The 22179-nt window shown below is 40.8% G+C and overlaps 1 protein-coding gene across 3 annotated transcripts in view; it reads left to right on the top strand.

Annotated features, from left to right (window-relative positions):
* Positions 1–8387: 8387 nt before the first annotated feature.
* Positions 8388–22179, top strand: part of PCDH11X (protocadherin 11 X-linked) — a 508533-nt gene continuing 494741 nt past the window's right edge. For all 3 annotated transcript variants that reach the window (XM_027785685.2, XM_013298578.3, XM_027785686.2), the window contains exon 1: positions 8388–9088. The gene's annotated coding sequence lies outside the window, so the exon portion shown is untranslated. The remainder of the gene's footprint in view (positions 9089–22179) is intronic.

Here is a 22179-nt window from a genome sequence, read left to right as displayed (position 1 = left end):
ATGAGTCTTCTCTCCAGTTCAAATACTTGCTAACCATCACCATCAGTTGCTAATATACTTAACACCATCTCCAGAAACTTTTACAAGCCCGTGTTTAAATTTTCACAAGCATTTTAGAAGTATGAGTTTTATTAACCTGAATTTTCTGTTTGTTTCATAAATAGATAATGTTTGCCACAAAGAAATGCTAGCATTTTTCTTTGTCATAACTGTATGTCATAACGGTGGCCAGGTGTGGAAATTTCACCTGCCAGTTCTTTATAAATAAGGACTTCCATCCAGTTTGCTGCAAGGAGAGGTCAGAACATCTATCCATAGTGAATGGCACCGTGTTTTTTCTATATTAAAAAAGAGGAAGAATGTATTTGTTCATTAGTCATAAAAATAACCTAGAAATGGGAGGAAGTTAGTATTGAAAAGTCATTTGCTGTAACTCAATAATGATTTGGGGTTTGGTTTGGTATTTTCTGCATGGAGGTATTTCACGGTTTAATGTTTATGGGTAGTTCACTGAAGCATTAACAACAGATGTAGTTTTGATGGGAAAAAAACCCACCTGAATGCAATTCCATATTTTGATTGGCAATAATACTTTTTCAACACGCAGATTTAGAGTCCCCACCTAACAGCCAAAATGGAAAAGAGTGAACATACTGTCCTGTGATGTCACCCCCAGACCCAGGTAAGACTGACACAGTAGTCTGTGCCGAATCCTCAGTTTTCTATGCAATAAACCACTTCATGTTCCTGTTATGAAAGGACAGTATTTTACATAATCCTGTGAAAAACTTAATAACTGTTTTCTTATATAAATTGAAGGAAAGGAATCCCAGTGGCATGCATTTCTGCATAACTCTTTATTCCAAAACAATCCCAAGCATTTTTTAAATGAACAACTTCACTCACCACTGAAATCCAGCAATCTTTGGAATGGGACTTACTAAGCACTTGGTAGCATTACACAGCTAGAGGCATTCATAGCCACTCGCCGCTAGTATTTTGACCCTGGAGCAGGTGTATATTCAGAAAGTCCTGTCTCGTAATTAATTACACTGAATGAATAAAGGTTTTGGATGGATCCAGGTTAGTGTTCTGTCTTGAAACCTCTGTTTTGCAAGGCAATTCCCCTAGTCCTCAGCACATGCAGGAGTAAATGCTTTGAAGTTACGTTCAGAGGATTTTGAGACTATGGACACAAGTTCTTCTGTTTCTTTCCCAGGTCCTATTATAAAAACTGATATTGGTGAGCATTTTAGATACTCAGATTGCAAAGCGTGAAAAGCTGGGGAACACCATTCCCTGCAAATCACGCATCAGAAAGCAAAGTAACCTGGATTGCACACCTTTCTTCTGCTGTGAGAAAACAGCCTCAGGAATCTTATTTCAATGAGGCTTCATCAAATCACAATATCTTTAACAGACTTCTCCTAATTACTCAAAGATTCCAAGTACATCTGCTTATTGGAGGAGTCCCCCTTTTTTAATTCCTCTAGATATTAATTTGAAAATAGGCTGATTCTGTTATGCTGATCTTACATTGCTGGTGTTACTGGACTTCTTTTGTGATAATGATTGCCAGAGAATAACTTTGCTTAGGTACGGTCTGGACATGCCTTACTGGATCTGCTGGGAATTTAGTCACCTCATACAGAATGTATCTTTTGAAAAATAATACAGCTGCTGTGGTTTCTAATTCCTAAAGTTCTGTGTACTTTGCTTCCCACTTTCACACTTACTGAAAAACAGAACTATTGAGTCTAACCTATGGAAGCATTATAGCCATTCCTATTGCACCACTTAAAAACCAGTCAGCCTATACTAGTTCTTTGGAAGTTTTCAGCCCTATCACAGTCTATTGGGTAGAAGGAAATACTCCTGAGAAAACTCAACTATAAATGTGGCTGTGTAAAGTCTGCAGACACACTACAGTGTTGTAGGTGTGCTCTATGACTTTTTTCCCTGATGAGTTTATCCTCATAATATTGGTATTCCATACATACTAACTGTAGTCAGCAAAATAAAAAAAATAACCCCCCAAGAAACCAACAATGACACAGGTCAACACACTCTAGCTTAATGCAGATTCCAATTTGATTTAGATGAGGTCCTGAGTTTCCTGAATACAAACACTTCAAGGAAACTCCAGAAATCTCATTTTTTGAAAGGAACTCTCTTCTGTATTATATGGCCACCAATATTGTTAGTGGTAAAGCGATGCCAAAAAGGATGCCTAAAAAAATTCCTATTACTAAAAAGCAATGTTTTCCACTTTTGCAAAACACAGTACACTTCCTAGGTTAATAAAGCCAGGTCTGATGAAGATTTTAAAGCACTTTATTTTAACAGGTCTTTGCTCTGTCAGCAATACAAATAAATCTAGGTATGTAAAATAGTCATGAAATCAAGTGTGGTTTTGAATGTGAAAAATCTAAACTATATCAAACTGTATATCAAACAATACATGTATATCTTTTAATCAAACATAATTTTATAAATATTGAAGATATTTCTATTCTTGAAGTACTACTTTTTATGCTTAGTAAGGATCTGACAGGCACAGAAATTAAACAACTTGCCAAAAGCCAGACTGAAGAGTACCCTGGTGGAAAAGAAAGATGGGTCTTCCAAGATCCATCTGATTTACTGCACTCCTGTTGTTCTCCAGCTGCAGGTGTTGCAAAAGGCATGCTAAGATCTAGGAGGAAAGGAAGGAATTGCTTTAATGGTATTGTCTGTCAGACAAGAATGGTCAGTTTTCTGTTTGAAATACTCTTGAAAACTATTCATTCACAGTCTTAAAAAACTCCTGTGATGACAGGGGGGCTTTTCTTCCAACGTCTTTGTCACCACCTAAGGATAATTAACTGACGTTTTATAATTGATATGATATAGAACTGAATCAAAGATTCTTTTATGAAAGTTCAACTGAAATCTTCAGTTTATGTGCAAAGTTTGTCTCATTAGCATCCTTAAAACTATGTCTTTTGCTGTACAGTTGTGCCATAGAACTGTTTCTCAGTCCATAAGCCAGAGGAACAGGGTAGTTATCTCTCTGCTTTATTATTACCCTACATCGCCACTGGGAGAAAAACCGCTTACCTTGGCATGACCACTTCCATCAGCACTTTCCAGAATAAACAGCTCATTTCTATGCTCGTGGTCATAAATTCAAAATCTCAATCATGACTCTAGCTGATTATTCTTTAATTGCACACTCAACTCAGCTGAAAGGAGATTAAAGAAAAAAAATATTTATTTAGGACCAACCAATATTTGAAGCCTTATAATGAATATTAAATAGTATTTAGTAATGTTTATATGTTAAAATGGGTTAAACAAGCCCCTAAAATAAGGTGGATAGGGTGGGGAAGGATGCGACTTTTCATACAACTAAGTAAAATATCCTGAAGGTTTATGGAAATATTTTTTTTTCTTTTATAGGAAATCACTTGTAATTGCATTAACTTGGCAGGAAATTTATATTTATAATGACAGGTAACAGAATAGCCTTTTAGTACCTTTTGTTTTGAATATTTGAATAGATATGGAATCCTGTTAGTGTGCATCATTCTGAAATTTATAGCTTTCCAGTACAAGCTAATTTAAAATAATGAAAAAAATATTGTTTATTCTAGCATTTCTGCATGTCTAGACTGCTCCTTAAACACAAGCTGTGCTGTAAAGTACAGCAAAAGACACAATATATTTCAGCTTTCTTAAGTTTGTTTCTATTTTGCCAGACATAAATCCCCAAACACCCTTAAAGATGCAGAGAACAGCACAGGGTAACACTTGTTAAGTTTACAAAATTAATTTAAATGAAGACTTTCTGCAGATTTTTATTACTTGAGCAATTTCCTGTTATCAAGGGCAGTTGATAAATACTTATTATACAAAAGGTATTTCATTAATTCCTAGATTAAAGGCTCGGTATGATTTTAGTCTTATTTAAGTCAACTTAAGATATCACCTGTATTATCACCGATATCGTAGCTCCTATCTCCTGCAGTCAAGCAGGGAACTTGGTCCACAAACCCCTGCTTCTGCACCAAGTTCCATTCTGAGTCTTTCTAACGTCCTGCCTTGTGCACCCGTGCCAAAGCCGTGCCCTTTTGGTACGCACGTGCAAACTCTCCAAATGTGCAGTGTAAAAATTAATGTATTTTATACATAATTCATGACATTTAAAAAACATTGTCACTTGACAGCCGAGGTGATAACAAAATTAGCACATTCTACCTCCCGCTGCTACTTACCAGGCTTCCAAAGCTCCATCTTGTAATATTGTTCTGGCAATAGCCCTGCAAGACAATAAACACTGCTGGTGCCCGGCTCTCCCTCAGAAATGTATGTATTTAGAACTTGTGACCCTTCTAAATATAATTCAGCCTAAACTTCCTACATATTATCGATAGATGTATAATGTCTCCAATCTTGAAATTAGAGGAATAGGTACCATACAGTCATGTGACAATTGTTCAGTGAGATTTGTGGTTGTAGGTATTTTTTTTAATGTGTTTGCCATTCCTGTTTACTACTGAATTTGATGTAAAGTGATTTGACCTGATGTTATGCCAGCTCCTTGGCAAAAAAAAAAAAAAAAAAGTTCTACAAATAATTTAGAAAAACTGATTAGCCATTGTAAATTATAGACCAGTGCAAGAGGTGGGACTGCAAGAGGCCCACTGTTTGTATTTATTGTGAAGTCCAGATACAGTATCAATTCACATTTATGAAGCATGGTGCAATGTAGATAAACATCGCTCCTGGAAAATGTAAAACTTGGGAATTTCCATTATCGAGAAGCAGAAGTAAAAACAGTGCTAGTGCTCAAAAATCCCAAGTGGGATTTATTTTACATTTCCAGTAAATGGGGACAGGGGAAAAGGGAAAGAAAGAAACTATTGTTCATGTTAAGTGCATGGAGAATGAAAGTCTTACTTGGGACTGAGGCAAAAGCCTAGTAACAGATGTGGTACAGTGCAGTTGCAGTTTATTTTCTGAGTTTTTCTGTTGCTCTGACAGGAAAAAAAGAAACAAAGCAGAACTGTGTGAGGCCTTCAGCAGAGAAAGACCTCCAACCTTATCTGTCAGCCTGGAGAAGGTAGCTCCTTGTTCCCTGCACCAGCCTCTGCATATATACCATTCCCAGTAGTGAAGGGAAGGCTTGTGTCTCTTATTTTCTTGCATAGAGACATAAAAGTGAATTATGGTCTTTCTTCGAGACTGTCATCTACAGTGGCCTCTCCATGACTTATCTGGGTGGCCAACGTAAGGCTACTCAAGCAATATATTTTATGTGACCTTTGCAAAAATGCTGAGAATTCATCCTACAGGCAGTGCGTTTTTATTAACAGGTTATTCCACGACAACTATAAAGCCAATAGCTGTACAATGTCTATGAGGCTTTTCTCCTTACATTTTGAAAAGTTTATAAAAAAAACGGCGTCTCTGGGAAAAGGAACCACAGTAATTGCTATGAGGGAAAGGCAGGGACAGCCCCCGTTCTGCAAGGTGGCAGCCTGCCTGCAGGGCAGCCAGCACAGTCACAGGGCCCTGCTAGTACACAAATTGCTCTAAATCGGCCACCGCACGTGCAGCATCCTGAAGAACTGGCTGAAGGCGCTATATGGAAACCATATTTCTGAGTTTTTCTGTTAAGTGCAAGTTTTAGCAAGGAAGCAAGCTTGACCTTCACAGTGTGCAAAACTTTGGCTCTGGTCCTAGCTCTTTTCACATGTGAATAGTTCCTGTGGGGCCTCTTCATGTGCTCAGAGTAACAAACAACTTCAGGACTTAGACCTTGATCTGAATCAAGGGTAGCAGCAACACCTCCCGATACACAGAAAGATTTTTGTTCATAGCAAAGTAATGGATTTGCTACATGGACAGAGTTAATCTGTCTTTGACTCCCAATTTTCAAGATGTAACCGCCTGCTTTGGTTTGTAAAGGGGTTTTGCCCTTTTCAAGGGTAGCAGTTCACCTCCAACATCAGTTCAATAAGCCATCTACTCTTTCCATCTTGTTTGGGTTTTTTTGTTGGTTTTGTTTGTTTGGGAGGTTTTGTTTGCTTGTGGGTTTTTTTTGTTGGTTTGCTTGTTTTTGTTTTGTTTTTGTTTTAATGAAATAGTTTTCACTAGGTGGACTTCTGGCTGTGTATTTCAAACACAGTTGAGGCTGAACTGCTCAATCCATTGTAGCTTATCCTTAGACACCACTTTGAAAAGCAGGACAGGTCATCCCCCCCAGACATGCTGTTTGCTTTCCTTTCTGGAATGGCTGATGCTATCGCAGTTGATCGCTCCTGCACAGGACAAACTATCATGTAGGTCATTTCGTTTCCCAGTAATATTCAAACTTCAGTATTTTTTTTTTCCAAGTAGTGATCTATTTGTATTTAATCTGAAGCAAGGAGGACGAGAACATGACAGTGTCCAAACAATACGCAGAAATTCCTTCATCAATTGCCTCTTCTGACGTGTAAAATACTGTTGTCTATTAGGATGTGCCTTTTATGGACTTGGCTATTTTAGAAAACCACTGTGACGAGAGCTCAATGGAATATGTATTGAGAGGACTGAAAGCCGGTCCTCATCTGTGCGCCATCAGCGTGATGTATACCAAACACCCATAGCCGCACGCCGATTTTAGGTTTTGTCCTTTTGTTGTTTATATATGCTTTACTTGACATTTTATTAGAAAATGCTCAGAAATGTTGGTGAATAAGTATAACTGAGTGGTGGGCATTACTCTCAGCATCGTGCTGCGCTGCAGCTGGGACGTGAACTTTAATCTGGGGGAAATGTTCTGTTTGTACATAATGAGGTACCTTTACTGTCAGGGTGTATATGGGACAAAAATAATGAAGTCACAACTTCACTAAATTCGTAGGATTTAGCACCCGCTACAGTAAAATACAGTGAGGCATTTGGTCAAAGCAGGCGACTGAGGTATGATGTAGAAATACAACCTAGAAGAAAAGGAATTGCATCTGTTCTGTAGGACTTGAGTGTGGTTAATGGCCATGCAATTGTTCCTGCGAGTCCATAGTCAAAGAACCTCACTGAATACATGAGTTAACAGGTAAGAGGGATACAATTCACTGAATGACTGGGGGTTTTTAGAAGCTGTTTTTAGAACTCTCTCATCCTCCCTCTTAGATACGTTTATTTCAGAGAAATTCTGGCATTTAAACTATATTTAGCAATAAAAGTGAGACATCACCTACATCTTGCTGCAGTGAGGAAGGTAAAACAAGGCATTCACATACATTTTCATATTACTTTTAAAGACATAAGCAAAACGCTGTGCTGTCAGGGCAAGTGCGATTTCTTTTCTTGTTCTTCGGGAAAGAGTTTAAAGGCCTCTCCTCCCCCAACAGCAGAGCGCCGAAAAATTGCTAAATTATTTCCTAATAATTATTGTGTTCACCGAGAAGTGCCTACTGCAGGCATCTAGCAAAATACTGCAAATAATTCAAGATACTAAAATTATTAAAATCAACACCACAAATTAACTATTAATTAAAACTGCATTTTCACGCAGGCACCCCCGGCCAGCCGAACTCCCCGGCACCCCCTCCCCGCTGCAGCCACCGGCGCCGCGCTCGCCGGCCGCGCCCCGCCGGGCCGGGCTCTGGGGCCGGGACAGCGCCTGCCCTGCGGGCCCGGCCGCGACACCCCGGGCCGCCCCCGAGCCCCGCCCGAGGCTGCCGCACGGCCCCGCGCCTCCCTGGGCGCCCCCCCGGCGGGCCCTGCGGGACCCCCGCCCGCCCGTACAGCCCAACCGCCGCCGGGGAGGGCGCCCCTCGGCCCAGCCGCCCCCTCCCGCGGGGTCCCCCCCCGCCCCCCGCCGGGGGCACCGGGGCTCGGCCGGCGGCTGCGCTCCCGCCTGGGCTCCGCCGGGGCTGGGGGAGCGGCTGCCGGCGGCGGGGGGCAGCGCGGGGAGCCGGGGACGGCAGCCGCTCCGCGGGCACGGGCACGGGCGCGCTCCCCGCGGGGGCCGGGACGAGGTGCCCCGTCCCCCCCCGCGCCCCGCCGGTGCCGCGGGCAGCCGGGCGCAGCCGGGCGCAGGGGCGAGCCGCCGGCGCGGGGCTGCCCGGGCTGCGAGCGCTGCTCCCCGGCCCCGAGCGGGGAGCGCCGCCGGCCGCCTGGGCCTGTGCCGCGGCGCGGGGGGCGCCGGCTGGGCCTGGGGCCGCCCCCCGGCGAGGCGGCGGAGCGGCCACCGCGCCGCTTTCGGGGGATTCTCCGAGAGGCAAAGGCAGGGCGGCTCCGGGAGGGGGAACCCCCCTCGGCTCGGCGATTCGCATCCCCGGCGTCGCCCCTCCTCCTGGCGGTGATGTCAGCCGCGGGGAGGGCCGGCTGGCAGCGGCAGAGCGGGGCGCGGGCGGCCGCGGCAGAGCCGAGCCGGAGCCGGAGCCGGAGCTGCCGCCGCCGGGACAGCGCGGGGTCCGGGGCGCCGCCGGCAGCGCAGCCCCGCGCCCCCAGGGCCGCCGCCGCCGCCCGGGCCAGCAGCAGCCCCGCCGGGAGGCGGCCGAGCGCCCAGCGGCGGCGGCTTCCCCGCGGCGGGACCCGCGCCCCGCTCCCCCCGCGCCCGGCTGGGCAGGGCTGGGGCTGCCGGTGCCGGTGCCGCGCTGCTCGGCGGAGCGCCGCGGAGTTCGGGGTCTCTCCGCGCAACTTCGGTTACGCGGCAGGACCTCTGCGGAGCGGCGCGGGGCTGCCGGCGCGCCACTGCTTCCCCTCCCGCTGCAGCTGCAAAAGCTGATCATTAACTAAACCCAACAGAAATAAAACAAACTCAGGCTTGCCTAAAAGTTAGGATACTATTATTTTTCCCCTCGCCCCTCCCCCCCCCCGCCCCTCCCCCCCCCCGTTCCCCCCTTTACGGTTCCATTCCCCGTGCGGAAGCCGCCCCGGGAGGCGCCCGGCACCCTGCATGGGAAGCAGCGGTGCGGTTTGCATCGAGGATTCGCTGTGGCGGAGCGGTGTAACTTGCATGCGGCGGGACAGCCTCCGCGGCTCCAACCGCCCGGGTGATGCGCTGAGGAGCTCCTGCGGACTGGCATCTTGTGCAGAGGAGGCACGGAAGGTAAGAAGGGGGCTTGGGGAAAAGAGGGATTTTTCTATCCTTTGCTACGCTATCTCAGCAGAGCAGCAGCAGTTCATCCAGAACAGTATCGAGAGGCTGGAACCGCTCAAGTGAAATGAGAGGCTGCTCCTGTGGAAAGTCCACGGAGCTTACAAGTGGTGGCAAAAGATATATTTATTTTTAGTCTGGTAGCATCGCATGGTCGTGATCTGTGCGGACAGCGAGCCAACTCGCGCAGCTCTGGAATGAGGAGATCCACAGTCTCCGTCTCCGATGGGCAGTTTGCATTGGCTGCTGCGTTGTGTTGAATGTGTAACCCCCGCTACCTCCCCAGAGCATCCCATCATCCTGCTGGATTTGTTTTTTTTTTTTTTCAGATATAGTGCCTAGTATTAATGAGAGAGGGAGAGGGATGGGGGTGGTGGTGAAAAAACCATATGGAACATTTTATTGATGTGATCATAATCCTGTAATGGAGATTGCATTAAATGAGGATTGCATCAAAATGCCTAGCTGCTGTGGAGAGACGAGAAAGCAAAAACTATGCTGGATTGTAAATGAAGTTCTTTGATTGAAGGATTTTCTTGAACCATGAAGGGATGGATGTCTGTAAGCTTAAAGTTGCTGTATATGTGGAGCACTGGAATGGGATAAACCCCAGATCAAGCTGAAATAGATTTTAATTTACCCAAGCTCTGGTTACAGTTAGAATAGGTTAGAGGCATTGCAGTGGTGTCCAGTGAATTCTTGGTTTCAGCTGTGGAGAGACCACGGAAAGGCAAGGAGAGAATTTTAACATTTGGGGAAGAGGAGGATGGCTCCTTTGTGACTTTTACCATGATGGCACAAAGCTTCCAGCCTGCAGGAACCTTATGGGCGATCTGGAAAGCAGAGGATTTATCTCATTTTCCTTTTGCAACCTTGGCGTAGTTGCCTGCAAGAAGTAGCCGGGAGGTGTGTGTCAAGAGGCAAGGAGGGACTTCCTTGCCCCCCTCGGACACTGAAAAAAACTGTGAGCTTCAGAGAGAGATGGAGCCGACTGTCTGATCCCCTCTTTTCGAGCTTGAGTTGATAATACATTTTGAGTAATCGTTGCTCCTTATCTCAGTTGGCAAAGGAGGGGAGAATATGTTCAAGTTTACTGAACCAAAGCAGAGCTGAGGACAGTAGATATTATCCACTCACCCCCGCATTCTTTTTGTGCTAAATTTTATCCTGGCGTAGAGAACTGAGCCACAAAAGAGCACCTTCTTCCAGCCTTACTGAAAGGAAACCTAAAAAGAACAAAAAGATTAACCCAAAGCTAAATTTTAACTTTTTGCTTCTCAGCAGTGGTGGAAGTAGCATTGATCTGCTAGATTACACAGGTCGAAAGAGGTAAGATAGGAAAAAAATTAAAATTGTTTATTTACTAATATTTCCACATGCACAAAGTTGGCATACAAAGAATCATCACAGAGTGGGAAAGCTCCGTTTCTTGTAACCACCTAAGTTATGACTGAGGGAAGCAGCGGAGAAATTCCTGTAGGAATACTTGGCAGTATTTGTAACTGCAAGAGAGCTGTTAAATACAAAATTACATAGATTAAACCAAAACCAAATATCCAGTGTTCTCAGAAGTAATTTCTTTCCCCGTTTGAGTTGTGTACAAAATCTGAGGTGATAGCTCCACAGTTCAGCCTCTTTTGCTGTGTATCTGGCACAAAGTTGAGATGGATACACTTATTTTAAATGAAATGAAGAAACCCAGCGTAAGTGTGTTGAATTCCTCTTAAGCATTTTATTTTGGCAAAAGATGATTTCGAGTGAATTGTAAGAGATGGGTTTAGAATATTCATGGCTAAACTCCAGGGAGCTTAGTGTTAGCTCAGTAGGCAGAAGGTTCTTCCTCTAAAGAGATATCTGGAAAAGATGTGTTTAAATTTCAAGCCATATTCAGCTGAGACTGTTGGTTTCCACATTTTAAAATCATTTGTTATGCTTCTTGGGGGAATGATGCCTAATCTGGAAAATAAAGCAAGTGTTCCTAGCTCACTTTTTTTTTTTTTTAATAGAAAAAGCAAGCAGTGTGCTTTAATTGTACTTCTGTATCTACAAATGTTCCAGATTTGACTCTATTTTTCATCAAATAACAGCTGAGGAAAAAATTGTCTTCCGAAACCACGGTTATTCATGCAGATCTTGCTCTGTATTTTGGTACAGAAGAACTCAGCTTCATGACTGCATTGTTCATCCTTGCAGCATTTCTTTAAATGTGAGCCTTGCTATGGTTAAAGGATAATTTATATTCAGTGTAGTACTGTCTGCTCAGTGGAATTGGCTTTATACTTTACAGCCTCTGCAAAAAAGGAGATCAAAGATCTGAACCTGTGGTCCTGTATTGCATTTGTATTCTAGGTGGACTTGAGTAACCTCATACTGGAGCCATTCACACTCCCATAGTTAAGGATATGTCAGTCTTTCCATTAAAACACCCATTTGCTTAGTAATTTAACAGCTAGTTTTAAAGACGGCCTCTAAGCTTAACTTAAACACATTCATATAGTAACAAAAAAAAAAAAAAAAAAAAGATACCCTAAGCAATGAAGTACAGTAACATTTGGCATTTGCTAATAGAGCACTGTTAAGTTGAATTTATAGAAAGCTTAGGAGAAAGTAATGCCTGCCTGAAAAATTGAGATGAAAAGGGAAGAAAAGTCCTTTCAGATTTGGAAAGCTGCTTATGGATCCAGGTGAGTGTTCATACCTGGATTTTAAAGGGGCCTGTGACTGCTAAGCAGACAAGTAGGGCTTTTCTTAAAGGAGAACAGCACTGGCCCCAAACAGGAATTAGTCAGATCTTGGTTTGGTGGTTCAGGTTTAGGTTGCATTGGAACTAATGCCATTGGCATTCTTCCAGTTAGTTCTTTTGAGGGTTAAGTTACAAGAATAATCAAAACCCCAAACCCCGTATCTTAACCAGTGAAATTATCCTTCCAATATTGTAAAAAGAACTATACTTTTTTGGATCATGTTGATTGTCTGATACAGGTGTTGGAAGCATCTGGGAGATGCTGCTGCCAAAGCACACTTGCCAGGTAGCCCACCTGAGAGCAGCCACGGCAGTAACCACACTTCCCATCCCAGGGGCAGCCAGCCCGACTAATGTCACGTTACACCTAAACAGAACCCTTTCTTCTAAAGCATCCCAAAACCTTTTACAATTGCCTGTCTCGCTTAGATAGCCATCTTCCAACAGTGAAGTATGTGAATGCTTATAGTAACATTCTGTATATTTCAGGTTAGAAGTGAAAAGACTACAATTAAAAATACAGGTGGATTCGATGTTACAGTTGCACATGCTGTGTAGTACCTGTGTTCAAGTAGTAGGTTCAAGGTACAGCTTGCTGTATCCCAGGGGTTTTAGATTAGATGAAATATGAGTATTGTTTGAATGAAAATTTTTTCATTTAACTACAAAATTCGTAAGGCAGATTAATAGTTTTATGTCCCAGTTACCTTATTCTGCAATGAGATCACTGAGAGGAACTATGTAGCCGTTGTCTGTCTTCAGTGTGGTGAGGTAGTGCTGACTATACCTTTATTGGATCTTCTGAAAATTCATGCTTGCTGCAGATATACAGGAAAATAATATGAAGCAGGAAATTTAGGGTGGAAATGGGAATCTGAGTGTCCCTTAAGATCTGTGAGGAGACTCCCATTCTCATTTTCCAATGGTAAAGTAAGGAAAATAGGTTTAAAACAGTCTTTTTCAATTACTGTCTGAAAATTAGTAGAGTGGCTTACCAGGAAACATAAAAGCTTCGATAGCTTTTGCACATTTAAACACTCCACTGAAAGAAGAGTTTAAAACGGTCCTTAAATTTGCCTTTAAGGTGTTATGTTGTGAAAAAGAGTGGGATTAGTGGAAAACACATTTTGAGTGATAACCATATTTACCACCTCTGGCACATGTGAATGAAAGATAGGTATTACACATGTATATACATACATATATATATACACACATACATATTTTCAAATTCTTTTTAGAAAAAAAATACTGTGTTTCCAAGTAAGGGAAGTGGCTGATGTTTTCACAGTCACGCAGTAAGGTTTCATATTTGAATGAAGAGACTCCCACCAAACCGACCTCACTTGCATGGCAGGTTTCGTGAAGGTCCAGGGAAAGTTAATGTAAAAGCTACAGTACAGATAAAAATGACTGGAATTTAGTCTGTAGGTACAATGAAATCATGGTCGGTTTTGACAGTAAATTTGAAATTGCAAAATGTTTTCTGTAGTAGTGTCATAGTTAAGAATTCTTTTCATTTGAAGTCTTTTGTCATTGCTTTTAATAAATATCCCGTTGAAAATTATTTCAGATACATTTAGAAAGTAAATGCTTTCCCATAAATTCTCTAAGATTATGCCTAAGCCAAAGCTCCCTGCGGTCTGTGAAAAAAATCCTGTGGCAACAGGGCCTTCAATAATTGCTCCTTGCGTTACCTGGCGTACATACTTTTAACTTCTGCCACTTGTTTAGGAGTTCAGCATGTTAGTGTGGTATAGAGGGCATTGCTGTGGAGGAGTTTTGCTTGCAAGGATGGCAGGACTTACCCTGTTTAACAGCAAGTGCTTTACTAACTTTTACAGTTAAGTTCTTTTTAAATGACTGTCGTTTTCCTTCATTTGAGTTGTGATAGACTCTGCAAGGATTATATAATTTCAAGAAAACCTGCATAACCACATCAGCAGACAGCCAAGTATGTTCTCAGAAAGACAGATGAACCTGGAAATTATTGGAGACTTGCAAATTCAGTAGTGAAATTATACACAGACATGGCCCACTGTATTTGAAACCTGTCACTGTGGGGTTTACTGTGGCAGTTGACTGTGCTAAGGACCTTTCTCTGCTTCATCTTCCTGCCAGAGGAACATCTTGTGTTGCCTACTACTTTGATTTGATATGGGTGTTTTGGGGGATGGTTTTCTGCCTCCAAGCTGGTCTAGAAAGAAGATGTCACCGGTGATGTAGTCTGTTTGTATAGCAGTGTTTATCTGTTACATCCTTAAGGACATAGTTTTATTATTTTTGTAAGATTTTAATTAGCAATTATGTGTGCTTTATGCTGTCTACTGAAGTAGCAGGAAATACAGGCTAAAGGGAAGAAAAAAATCAAGTAAAAGTTCGGAATGCTTCAGGCACAGCATATTTCATTTAACCAAGTACTTATCACTGTTATTGCTCTGTGCTATCTTGTTAAAGAAATAAATGTATATGTATGGAAATCTATGATCTACTGGATCTATGGTCACATATGTGGTCACACTAAAGCTACATACTGTCTTCAATTCCAGGTTTAGTCCCTGGCACACATGATGCATACCGGCCCGCCAAAAGAGAAGCAAAAAATATTTGGGGGATGACAGAGCTGCGGGTTCCTTTAACATGTAGCACAGGGAACAGGTATAAGAGAGTTCAACTCCCTGCCCCTCAGATTTCGTTAGGAGGTCGCGTATTGGGGATCCTCCTGAGAAAGCAAGTTGCATGACTTTGGAGAGGAAAATGGTGTTTATCTCTGCTAATGGAAGTCAGAGCTTAAACCCATGATGTTTAGTCATTGATGCAGGTTTTGTGATTGCTTTTGTAATTATAAACAGATGTATCTTCCTGTCTTTCGACAAACAAGCATGAAACTCTGTGTCCTGACAGGCACACAGTTACTGAATCGTTGGTTTTACTCAGGGATGCTTGTGGCTTTTTCCCTGAAATGGACCGAAGCAGTATGTCAGGGTGCAGGTTGGATTCACAAATCGGAAAGGGATTTTCTTAGGACTTGTAGGATGTTTATGACGAAAGACCTAGACTTGACTTGCCAATGTTAAATAGCCAAAGAGTGTGCTGTAGTAGTCCCTAAGGAGAAGTGCAGAGGAACTGCAGTGTTTTGAAACTTCATTAAATGGTGACTTAACAGGAACTATAATTTGCGTATGGAACTCTGGGTTCAAACACTTTGGGCCCTCACTGTAGTAGTTTGTTCAGATTACAGCTGCTGCCAGTAATTTGTAAATATATGCAAGATACAAGGCATGAAACGAAAGCTATCATTAAATGGAGTCATGGCTTTACTTTGCCAGTCATTTAATTGACCCCTGGAAAATGTTTGTGGCAATGTGTTGGAAATTAAGACCTAAAATACAAGGCAACACAGTAATAATTTTGGGGATGAAAATTGGGAATCAAATGCATAAAATTCATCTTCTCTTCATCTCTCTGCCTTGTCCACCTGTGAGACTTTACCCGAATGAATGGATTCCAGCTACTATGGGTTTCATAATAGTTTCCTGTAATTGAGACTCTACTACAGGAGATCAGTTAAGTGCTTGTCAGACAAGTGTATGTTCATGTCTAATTATCAGAGAATTCTTTTTAAAATTCATGTTCAGGAGATCTGAAATTTGATGACTTATTAAAGAAAACTAGATATAAAGTAAATCAAGGGGATTGTAGTCCTAGTTCGTTTGTTATAGATTTCTAAGATAATTGAGAATGGTCTTTTCCTCTGGCCGAACAGCAGCTGAAATAGCAGTTGTTACTACTTTGTCTTCCATGACTCCACCATAAACTTGAGGGAAAAGAATCACATATGTGTACGTGTTTAATTGTTTATGGCATTAGTTAAATCTGAAGGAATTTAGAAGGGTCCTTAGTGGAAAATAAATGTATTTTAATTTATATAATAAATTTGGAATAATGATGACTACCAAATGGAACTGTTGTTAACAGTTTTGGTATTAACATATTCTTCCCCCACCCTCTCATTTTTTAAAAGAAAACATATCTAGGGAAACACTGTAAGCCACGCTTTCTTAACAAAAAAATGCTTTAAAATACTTCTTCAAAAGACTACAGAATTGTGGGCCGTCAGTTATATTTCTTTATTTTTTGACAATATGTTCAGTCAAATAGCAGTTTATCTTTCACAGTTTAGCTTTAGCTACATCCACAAAGAAAACTATTTTCAAGAACTGCTCTGAAAGTACCCTAAAGCATAACACAAAGTATGTCTGCGGTGAGTTCACAGAACATGCACTCAAGGTGTTTCAAGCTACAGAGGGGGGTAAAGACATTTGGCATATCACAGAGAAAAAAAGCTGACCACTTTAAAAAAAGTGAATGTAAGTCAGAAAGCAAAGACATGAACAGTCTGTGCCAAAGAAATGTATCACTAGCGTGTGGTCAGGAACCGTTGTTCTTTGAAAGGAGGAATAAGGTTAGGATGTGTGGAGCGTTGGTAACCTTGTGGTGAGAAACAAACCAGTAATATCTTCTGGCTGAAGTGCTGTGCCAGCATGGAGCCAGGAGCATCGGTGAACCACCCGAAGCTGTGTGCTAAAGGAAGAGAGATTCTTGGTGACTAAATACCAACGATTCTCTAAAGAGTTTGGGTGTTGCCTGTGTCACTTTTGAATGTTTTAATAAAAGCACTTAAAAAATCCTGCTTCCTTCTCCTTTCCCTGAAAACAAAGAAAATTGAATTTACATGGTGCCCACTCTTTCTCATTTTTGAAATTTGACTAAATCGTTTATTAGAGCATAATATTATAGAATGGAATGATACTTTCTAAAAGAACTAGCAGTGTCATTTTAACACGTAGGTGTGAACTTGCTAGTAACACTTGCCTCCTTTTTACGACGAGTAAAAAAGTATAAAATAGTAACAGATTATTCTTTATTTTCAATGATACAGAAACTAATTTTCTTTCAATTCTTTCAAAACAATGTGTCTTTGCATTAACTTTGTTAAATGAAGTTCGAAAGCAGTATGCTAAGAATTTTTACCGTGGAACTGAGACGGACTAATATTTTCAAAAGCACCTCCATAGTCTGGGTATACAAGTCTGGTTTTCAAAGTGAGTTGGACTCTGAAAGAGCCTGAAGCTCGTCTGCTTTCAGGAATCTTTTAAGTGTTTTTGAAAAGTTTACCATTTTTGTTAAAGACTGGGTATAGTATCAGTTTGTACTTCATCTGTACAAACTGTACAAAGTTACAAAATTTGTACAACTGTACAAAGAAATCTTATATTTCTTTGAATATTAGGGACATTAAAACTAGTTGCATCCAATATTCAAAATGTGGTGGAACTCAATTCTATCAAAAGCAAACTATGGACTTCAGCTAAAAACTTGCAGTCTGTACCAGAGCTGCACAAAATAAAAAGAATATAAACCTTCCTTTAAAAGTTTATCAACTTTATTTTATTCAAGCAGATTTTAAATACTTAAATAGAGAGGAGGAGAAGCAGATTTAGAAAAGCTGCCACAACATTGAATCGATTATAGTAAAGCTGTAGAGTATCGTGATGTTGGGAGAGTTTGGGGCCTCTAACTTCTTACTTACAGTGTGTATTTTGTGGCTCATCAAACACACACAGTTAGACATCACCCAGCCCGTGCAGTTAACGAACTGTTACGGAGCTGAACCTTCAGCACTGGAAAAAAACCTGGTTATATTTTGAGACAATCATGCTAAGCATGAATTCCAGTCAGAAAAAGAGATCCTTTTTACTTTGCATCTAAACTTTAAAACCCAGTCAGACAAACTGAGACAATAAACAGAAGTTAAAATGCTGAAGGAAGAGTTTATAAAATGGAACAGAACTGACTGAATTTTGCCTGAATTTATGATAAAAATTGTTTATTTTTATTCATTATAGAATGGTGGACTAAACCTGAAACCCACCATAGTATCCATTGAGTTGGAGAAAGAGGTAAATCCACTGGTAAATTTGTTGTGATAGGGCAGTCCTTTTTGTGATTGTATTGCATTACACAGCTCGAATTCAGTGAGAAGTTTCTAACGATATGAATGGAATTTGGCTCCAGTTCTGAGCTGGAGTAGTGCTCTTTGGAATCACTGTGTAGGGTATTTTTAAAGTACCAAAAAAACCTTAATTAACAAAACATTATTGTTGTTTGGGACTGCTTAGCTTTGTATATTGTGTTACACAGTTTGTTCAGTAGCTGCTTTCTTTGGAGATATATATATATGTATATATTATTTTGTGAAGTTAATGCAGGTTTCAGGCTTTTTTTATTGTTTAACATGAGTGGGAAAACATAAACCCCCAGAATATTTTCCTGTTAAGTCTGATGAAAGCTTAGCCTGGCTTCATACATGTGCCACTTGTTATAAGTCCCCTTAACGTTTGTATTTTTGTTGTACTGCACTTATCAAAAATGAGTATTTAAAAATAATAACTGAAATAAAAAATAGTGCAACATCAGTCTTCAAAAACTGTGCACAGTCTCAGTTCCTTATATGTAATTCATTTTGGCAGGTACAGTACTTTTAGGTTTTATTGTATTATAAGCGCTAAAAAAGCTTGAAAGAAATCATTGGAAAAAGGTTTAGAGTAAGTGATTTAGATGAGGCTGGCAGGTGGTGTGGTATGGCTATTGCGAGATCAACTAAATTCTGAAAATTCAGTCACTTCAGAGTATTGGATCTATGTCTTCATTTAGTCATTGCTAAAGCAAAAGTATCGCTTTGCTCATCTGATGAACTGTGAGGTATTAATCAACCAACAGAAACTACCTTCTGAAAAATTTGGGGTGCTTCAGTGATTAAAGTGCTAACTTGGTCAGGATATCTTTTTAACTGCTGTATATGTGACTATATGTATGTATAATAAATATGTAACACTGTTACTAATTTGTCTGATTGGGAAGACACATAAAGTGTAGGGAATCCCTGAAGGGACGGTGAAGTTGAAATGGTGAAATTTCAAAATACTCTTGGAAACGGCTTCAGTACACTTCTATGGTAGTAAAATACGTGTTGATGATTCTCACAAACGTTAGATATGCTCAGACGTTTCTTAGTCTGATCGCTGAGGGAATTATAATGTTCAATAAACTTTTTTGTGATCCATAAGAACAAATTAAGGAAGCCTTCCATCATTTTGTGATCCACAGTTATGGCAGATTTTCCTCCTTTTCTTTTGTTTTAATACATACAGCTTTGAGTGATGCAGTTCTTACAGCCTCAGCCGTAACTGTTTTTGGAGGGAGAAATGTGTCAAACCCTTTGTGGGCTGTCAACAGCTAATTTCTTTCTCAGATTTTGGAGATCCTACTCGGTTTTATGGAGGACCTTGTAAATGGCTGCCCTAGTTGTAGGTACATATTTCTGCCTATATGTAGAGCTGCCCGATGTCCTTGACATCAGTGTGATTTTAGGCTGGGTTATGCAAGCTGGTTTGCACAAGATCCTTTGCCATTTTCTATTTTCCTGAACCTTAACTGTGTATTCATCTGAGTTTCCTAGTGATAAAAAGTATGAATGATTTGAAGCTGCAAGCACATGAGATAATCTTGTAGTAAATCAAAAGAAATACTTGAAGCGGTTTCTCCTTTTTGCATACTACAAAAACATTTACTTAATATTTAGAGGAATCCTTGGAGATTTTCAAAGCTTGACCTAAGGCCCTGAGTAACCTGATGTAATTTAGACGCTGTAAGCAGGTTTGGCTAGACAGCATCTCCAGAGGTGTCTTCCAGGCTGAACTTCTCTGTGGTTCTGTGAAAGAGACTCCTTTATATAGGTGATACCTTTGTGCTTTGTCCGGATTGTGATTTCTTGCTCAAATTAAGGAGCTAGCAAGGGTATAGCATTCTGGTTGTACAAGGAGTAGTGAAGAAGTGAGGAACAGGACAGAAAGAGGAACCTGCTTAGTGAGCAGAAGAGAGCTGTTGCTTTTGTTCTTGGATGTGGATCTCAACGTTGCTATTCCTGTCTCAGCATTTGCTATTTGGTGTCATTTCGGAAGCCTCCTTGAACCTAGGTTACACAGACAGGCTGCCGCTTCAACAAGTCTTTCAACTGTCTTTTCTACAACGCTGTTCTGAATGTAAAGTACTGCTTTTGATCCCTGAAACACTTTCTAGTTTCCTTTCTCTTTCTGAGGAAGACCTGCTGTATGTTTTTATCCTTCTGTAAAAAACAACTGGAAAGCAGGGAGCCTCAGCTTTAGCAACTGAGCTGAGAACAATAAAACCTGAGACCGATTCCTTTCCCTTAGTCCTGCAAGACCTAAGTTAGTTGGCATTCAAAGCGGTAAGACAAAGTTGTTCATTCATTTTTTCCTGAGGGTTTTTTGGAGTGGACACATCAGGTGGAATGTAATTTTGTTTGTATTTGTGAAGTGTTCGCTGATGCTTCATGTTGATGGTTTAGTGCTTTTTACCACAAGAGTGTCTGGAGGTTGACTGAGGGGTTCCCTACAAAAATCCAAGAAATGGAGTTTCCAGAGAGGGACTTAACAATGTATGGACTGTGCGAATAAGAGGATAAGTTAAGGTTGAGAAAAGACAATATTTTTATGGAAAGAAATTTAAGTACTTTCACTAGATATAAGGCCACTGTAAATAACACCAAAGTTCCTAAAATTCTCTAAAAAGGATCTGTACTATTACAGAAGCTCTAATTTATCCCTTGTTTCATCACATAATTATTTGTCAAAGCGTGCAGTCAAAACAAAAATTGGACACTGGAAAGTAGTGATGTAAGTGCCTGAGTCTGAACTAGTATTTTGTTGTTGGTTTTTTTTGTTAAAACTAGATTAAATTATTTCTTAATTTCAGGTATTTTCATTTATTTTCCATAGTGTCTGTATAACATGTTGTCATTGGTACATTTTAAATGTCTAGAAGAATTATAATGCTGCATATGCAAAATTTAATTGAAATTTAGGTCAAAAATTACTTCCATGGGGGTGTGTTGGTTTATTTGGGCCAACTTTACACTGAAAGCTCAGCAGAATACTGCACCTACTCATTCAGTATTTTCCATCCCTGACTCCTGCTGTACCATTTCACTATCAGTTTTGTTTCTGCTGTCTGAACAAGACCACTTTATTTCCCTTGAAAAATACTTAGGTGTCACTGAATTATTTCAATAGAACTCCACTGCTTGCAGTTCATTTGTAGTTGCTGGTCATTAAACATAGTTGTTCTGCAATGATGGATTGTTTCCTTCAGATTACATTGAGGAAAGAAAGTTTCTTATCCTAATTATTTGTTTATCTTCATGAATGCATGTAAAAGGCTGTATTGCATTTGCACCATTAGACACCCTCAGTCTGATATTTTCAGAACCCTGCAGATGTGGATTTTAAGTAAATGAGAAGAGCAGATGGTATACAAGGAAACCTTCGGCAGGCCAAGAAGCTAAACTGAAGTTTCCCTGAGTTCTGGGAGGGACCCTACATAGGGACTGTTCTTCCACCACTAGGAAATTTAATAATAAAGTGCTGATCTATTTGTGGAATTTCCTAAATAGGCAGAATATTCTACAGAAAAAATGTATGCCATAGAAAGAGATCTGCAACATGCACTCCATGCTTGTTAGTTCCTATTTCAGACATGAGGCTTAGGCGTGCTTTGAGGTGATCAATCCTGATGGTGCTGAACATAAAAATGTCAGTAGAGTTAGTCATCTTGGGCAGAAAATAATTTTTGCCTTTTTTTTTCACTGTGTGGAGGAGAGCGTGAACTGGTTTTCAGGTACTCTTTATCATTGAGGTTTTCTATTTTTGCCATCGACTGGGAACATTTACCAATGACTTTTTCCATCTTGTTTTCAGGGATGGGCTATTTTACGAGACAAATATTAATAAAAGAAATGCCCTGATGAACCAGCGTGAACTCGTGATAATTTAGTAAAAGCTGTTCCTTGACTGATAATCGGGAATAGGGCACAGAACCACACACGGTCAGCTTTGGATATAAAGTGAGCTACTTAACACTGTTCCTGTGATAATCCAGGCTGTCTCTACTAAGATATTACAAGGGTTAATTGTAGAAACTTTGTATTAAATGCTCTGAATAAGGCACACATATATTAACAGATTCTCTTTGGTTCTGCATTGGTGCAACTACAAGAAACTAGCGTAATGCAAATATAAGAAGATACCCACAAACTCACTGTTGTTCTGATCCTGCTCTTGATTGAATCACCGTTAAAAAAGTCTCAAAAGATACTTCATGCAATCATAGCTAGGCAAGACAGTGTAATGTAAATGTATAGCTGCCATCATGGGTAATA

This window comes from Falco peregrinus, chromosome 13 (genome assembly GCF_023634155.1).
Source record: "Falco peregrinus isolate bFalPer1 chromosome 13, bFalPer1.pri, whole genome shotgun sequence".
NCBI lineage: Eukaryota > Metazoa > Chordata > Aves > Falconiformes > Falconidae > Falco > Falco peregrinus.
The sequence above is the reverse complement of the archived record's forward strand: the minus strand, read 5'-3'. Positions and strand labels throughout refer to the sequence as shown.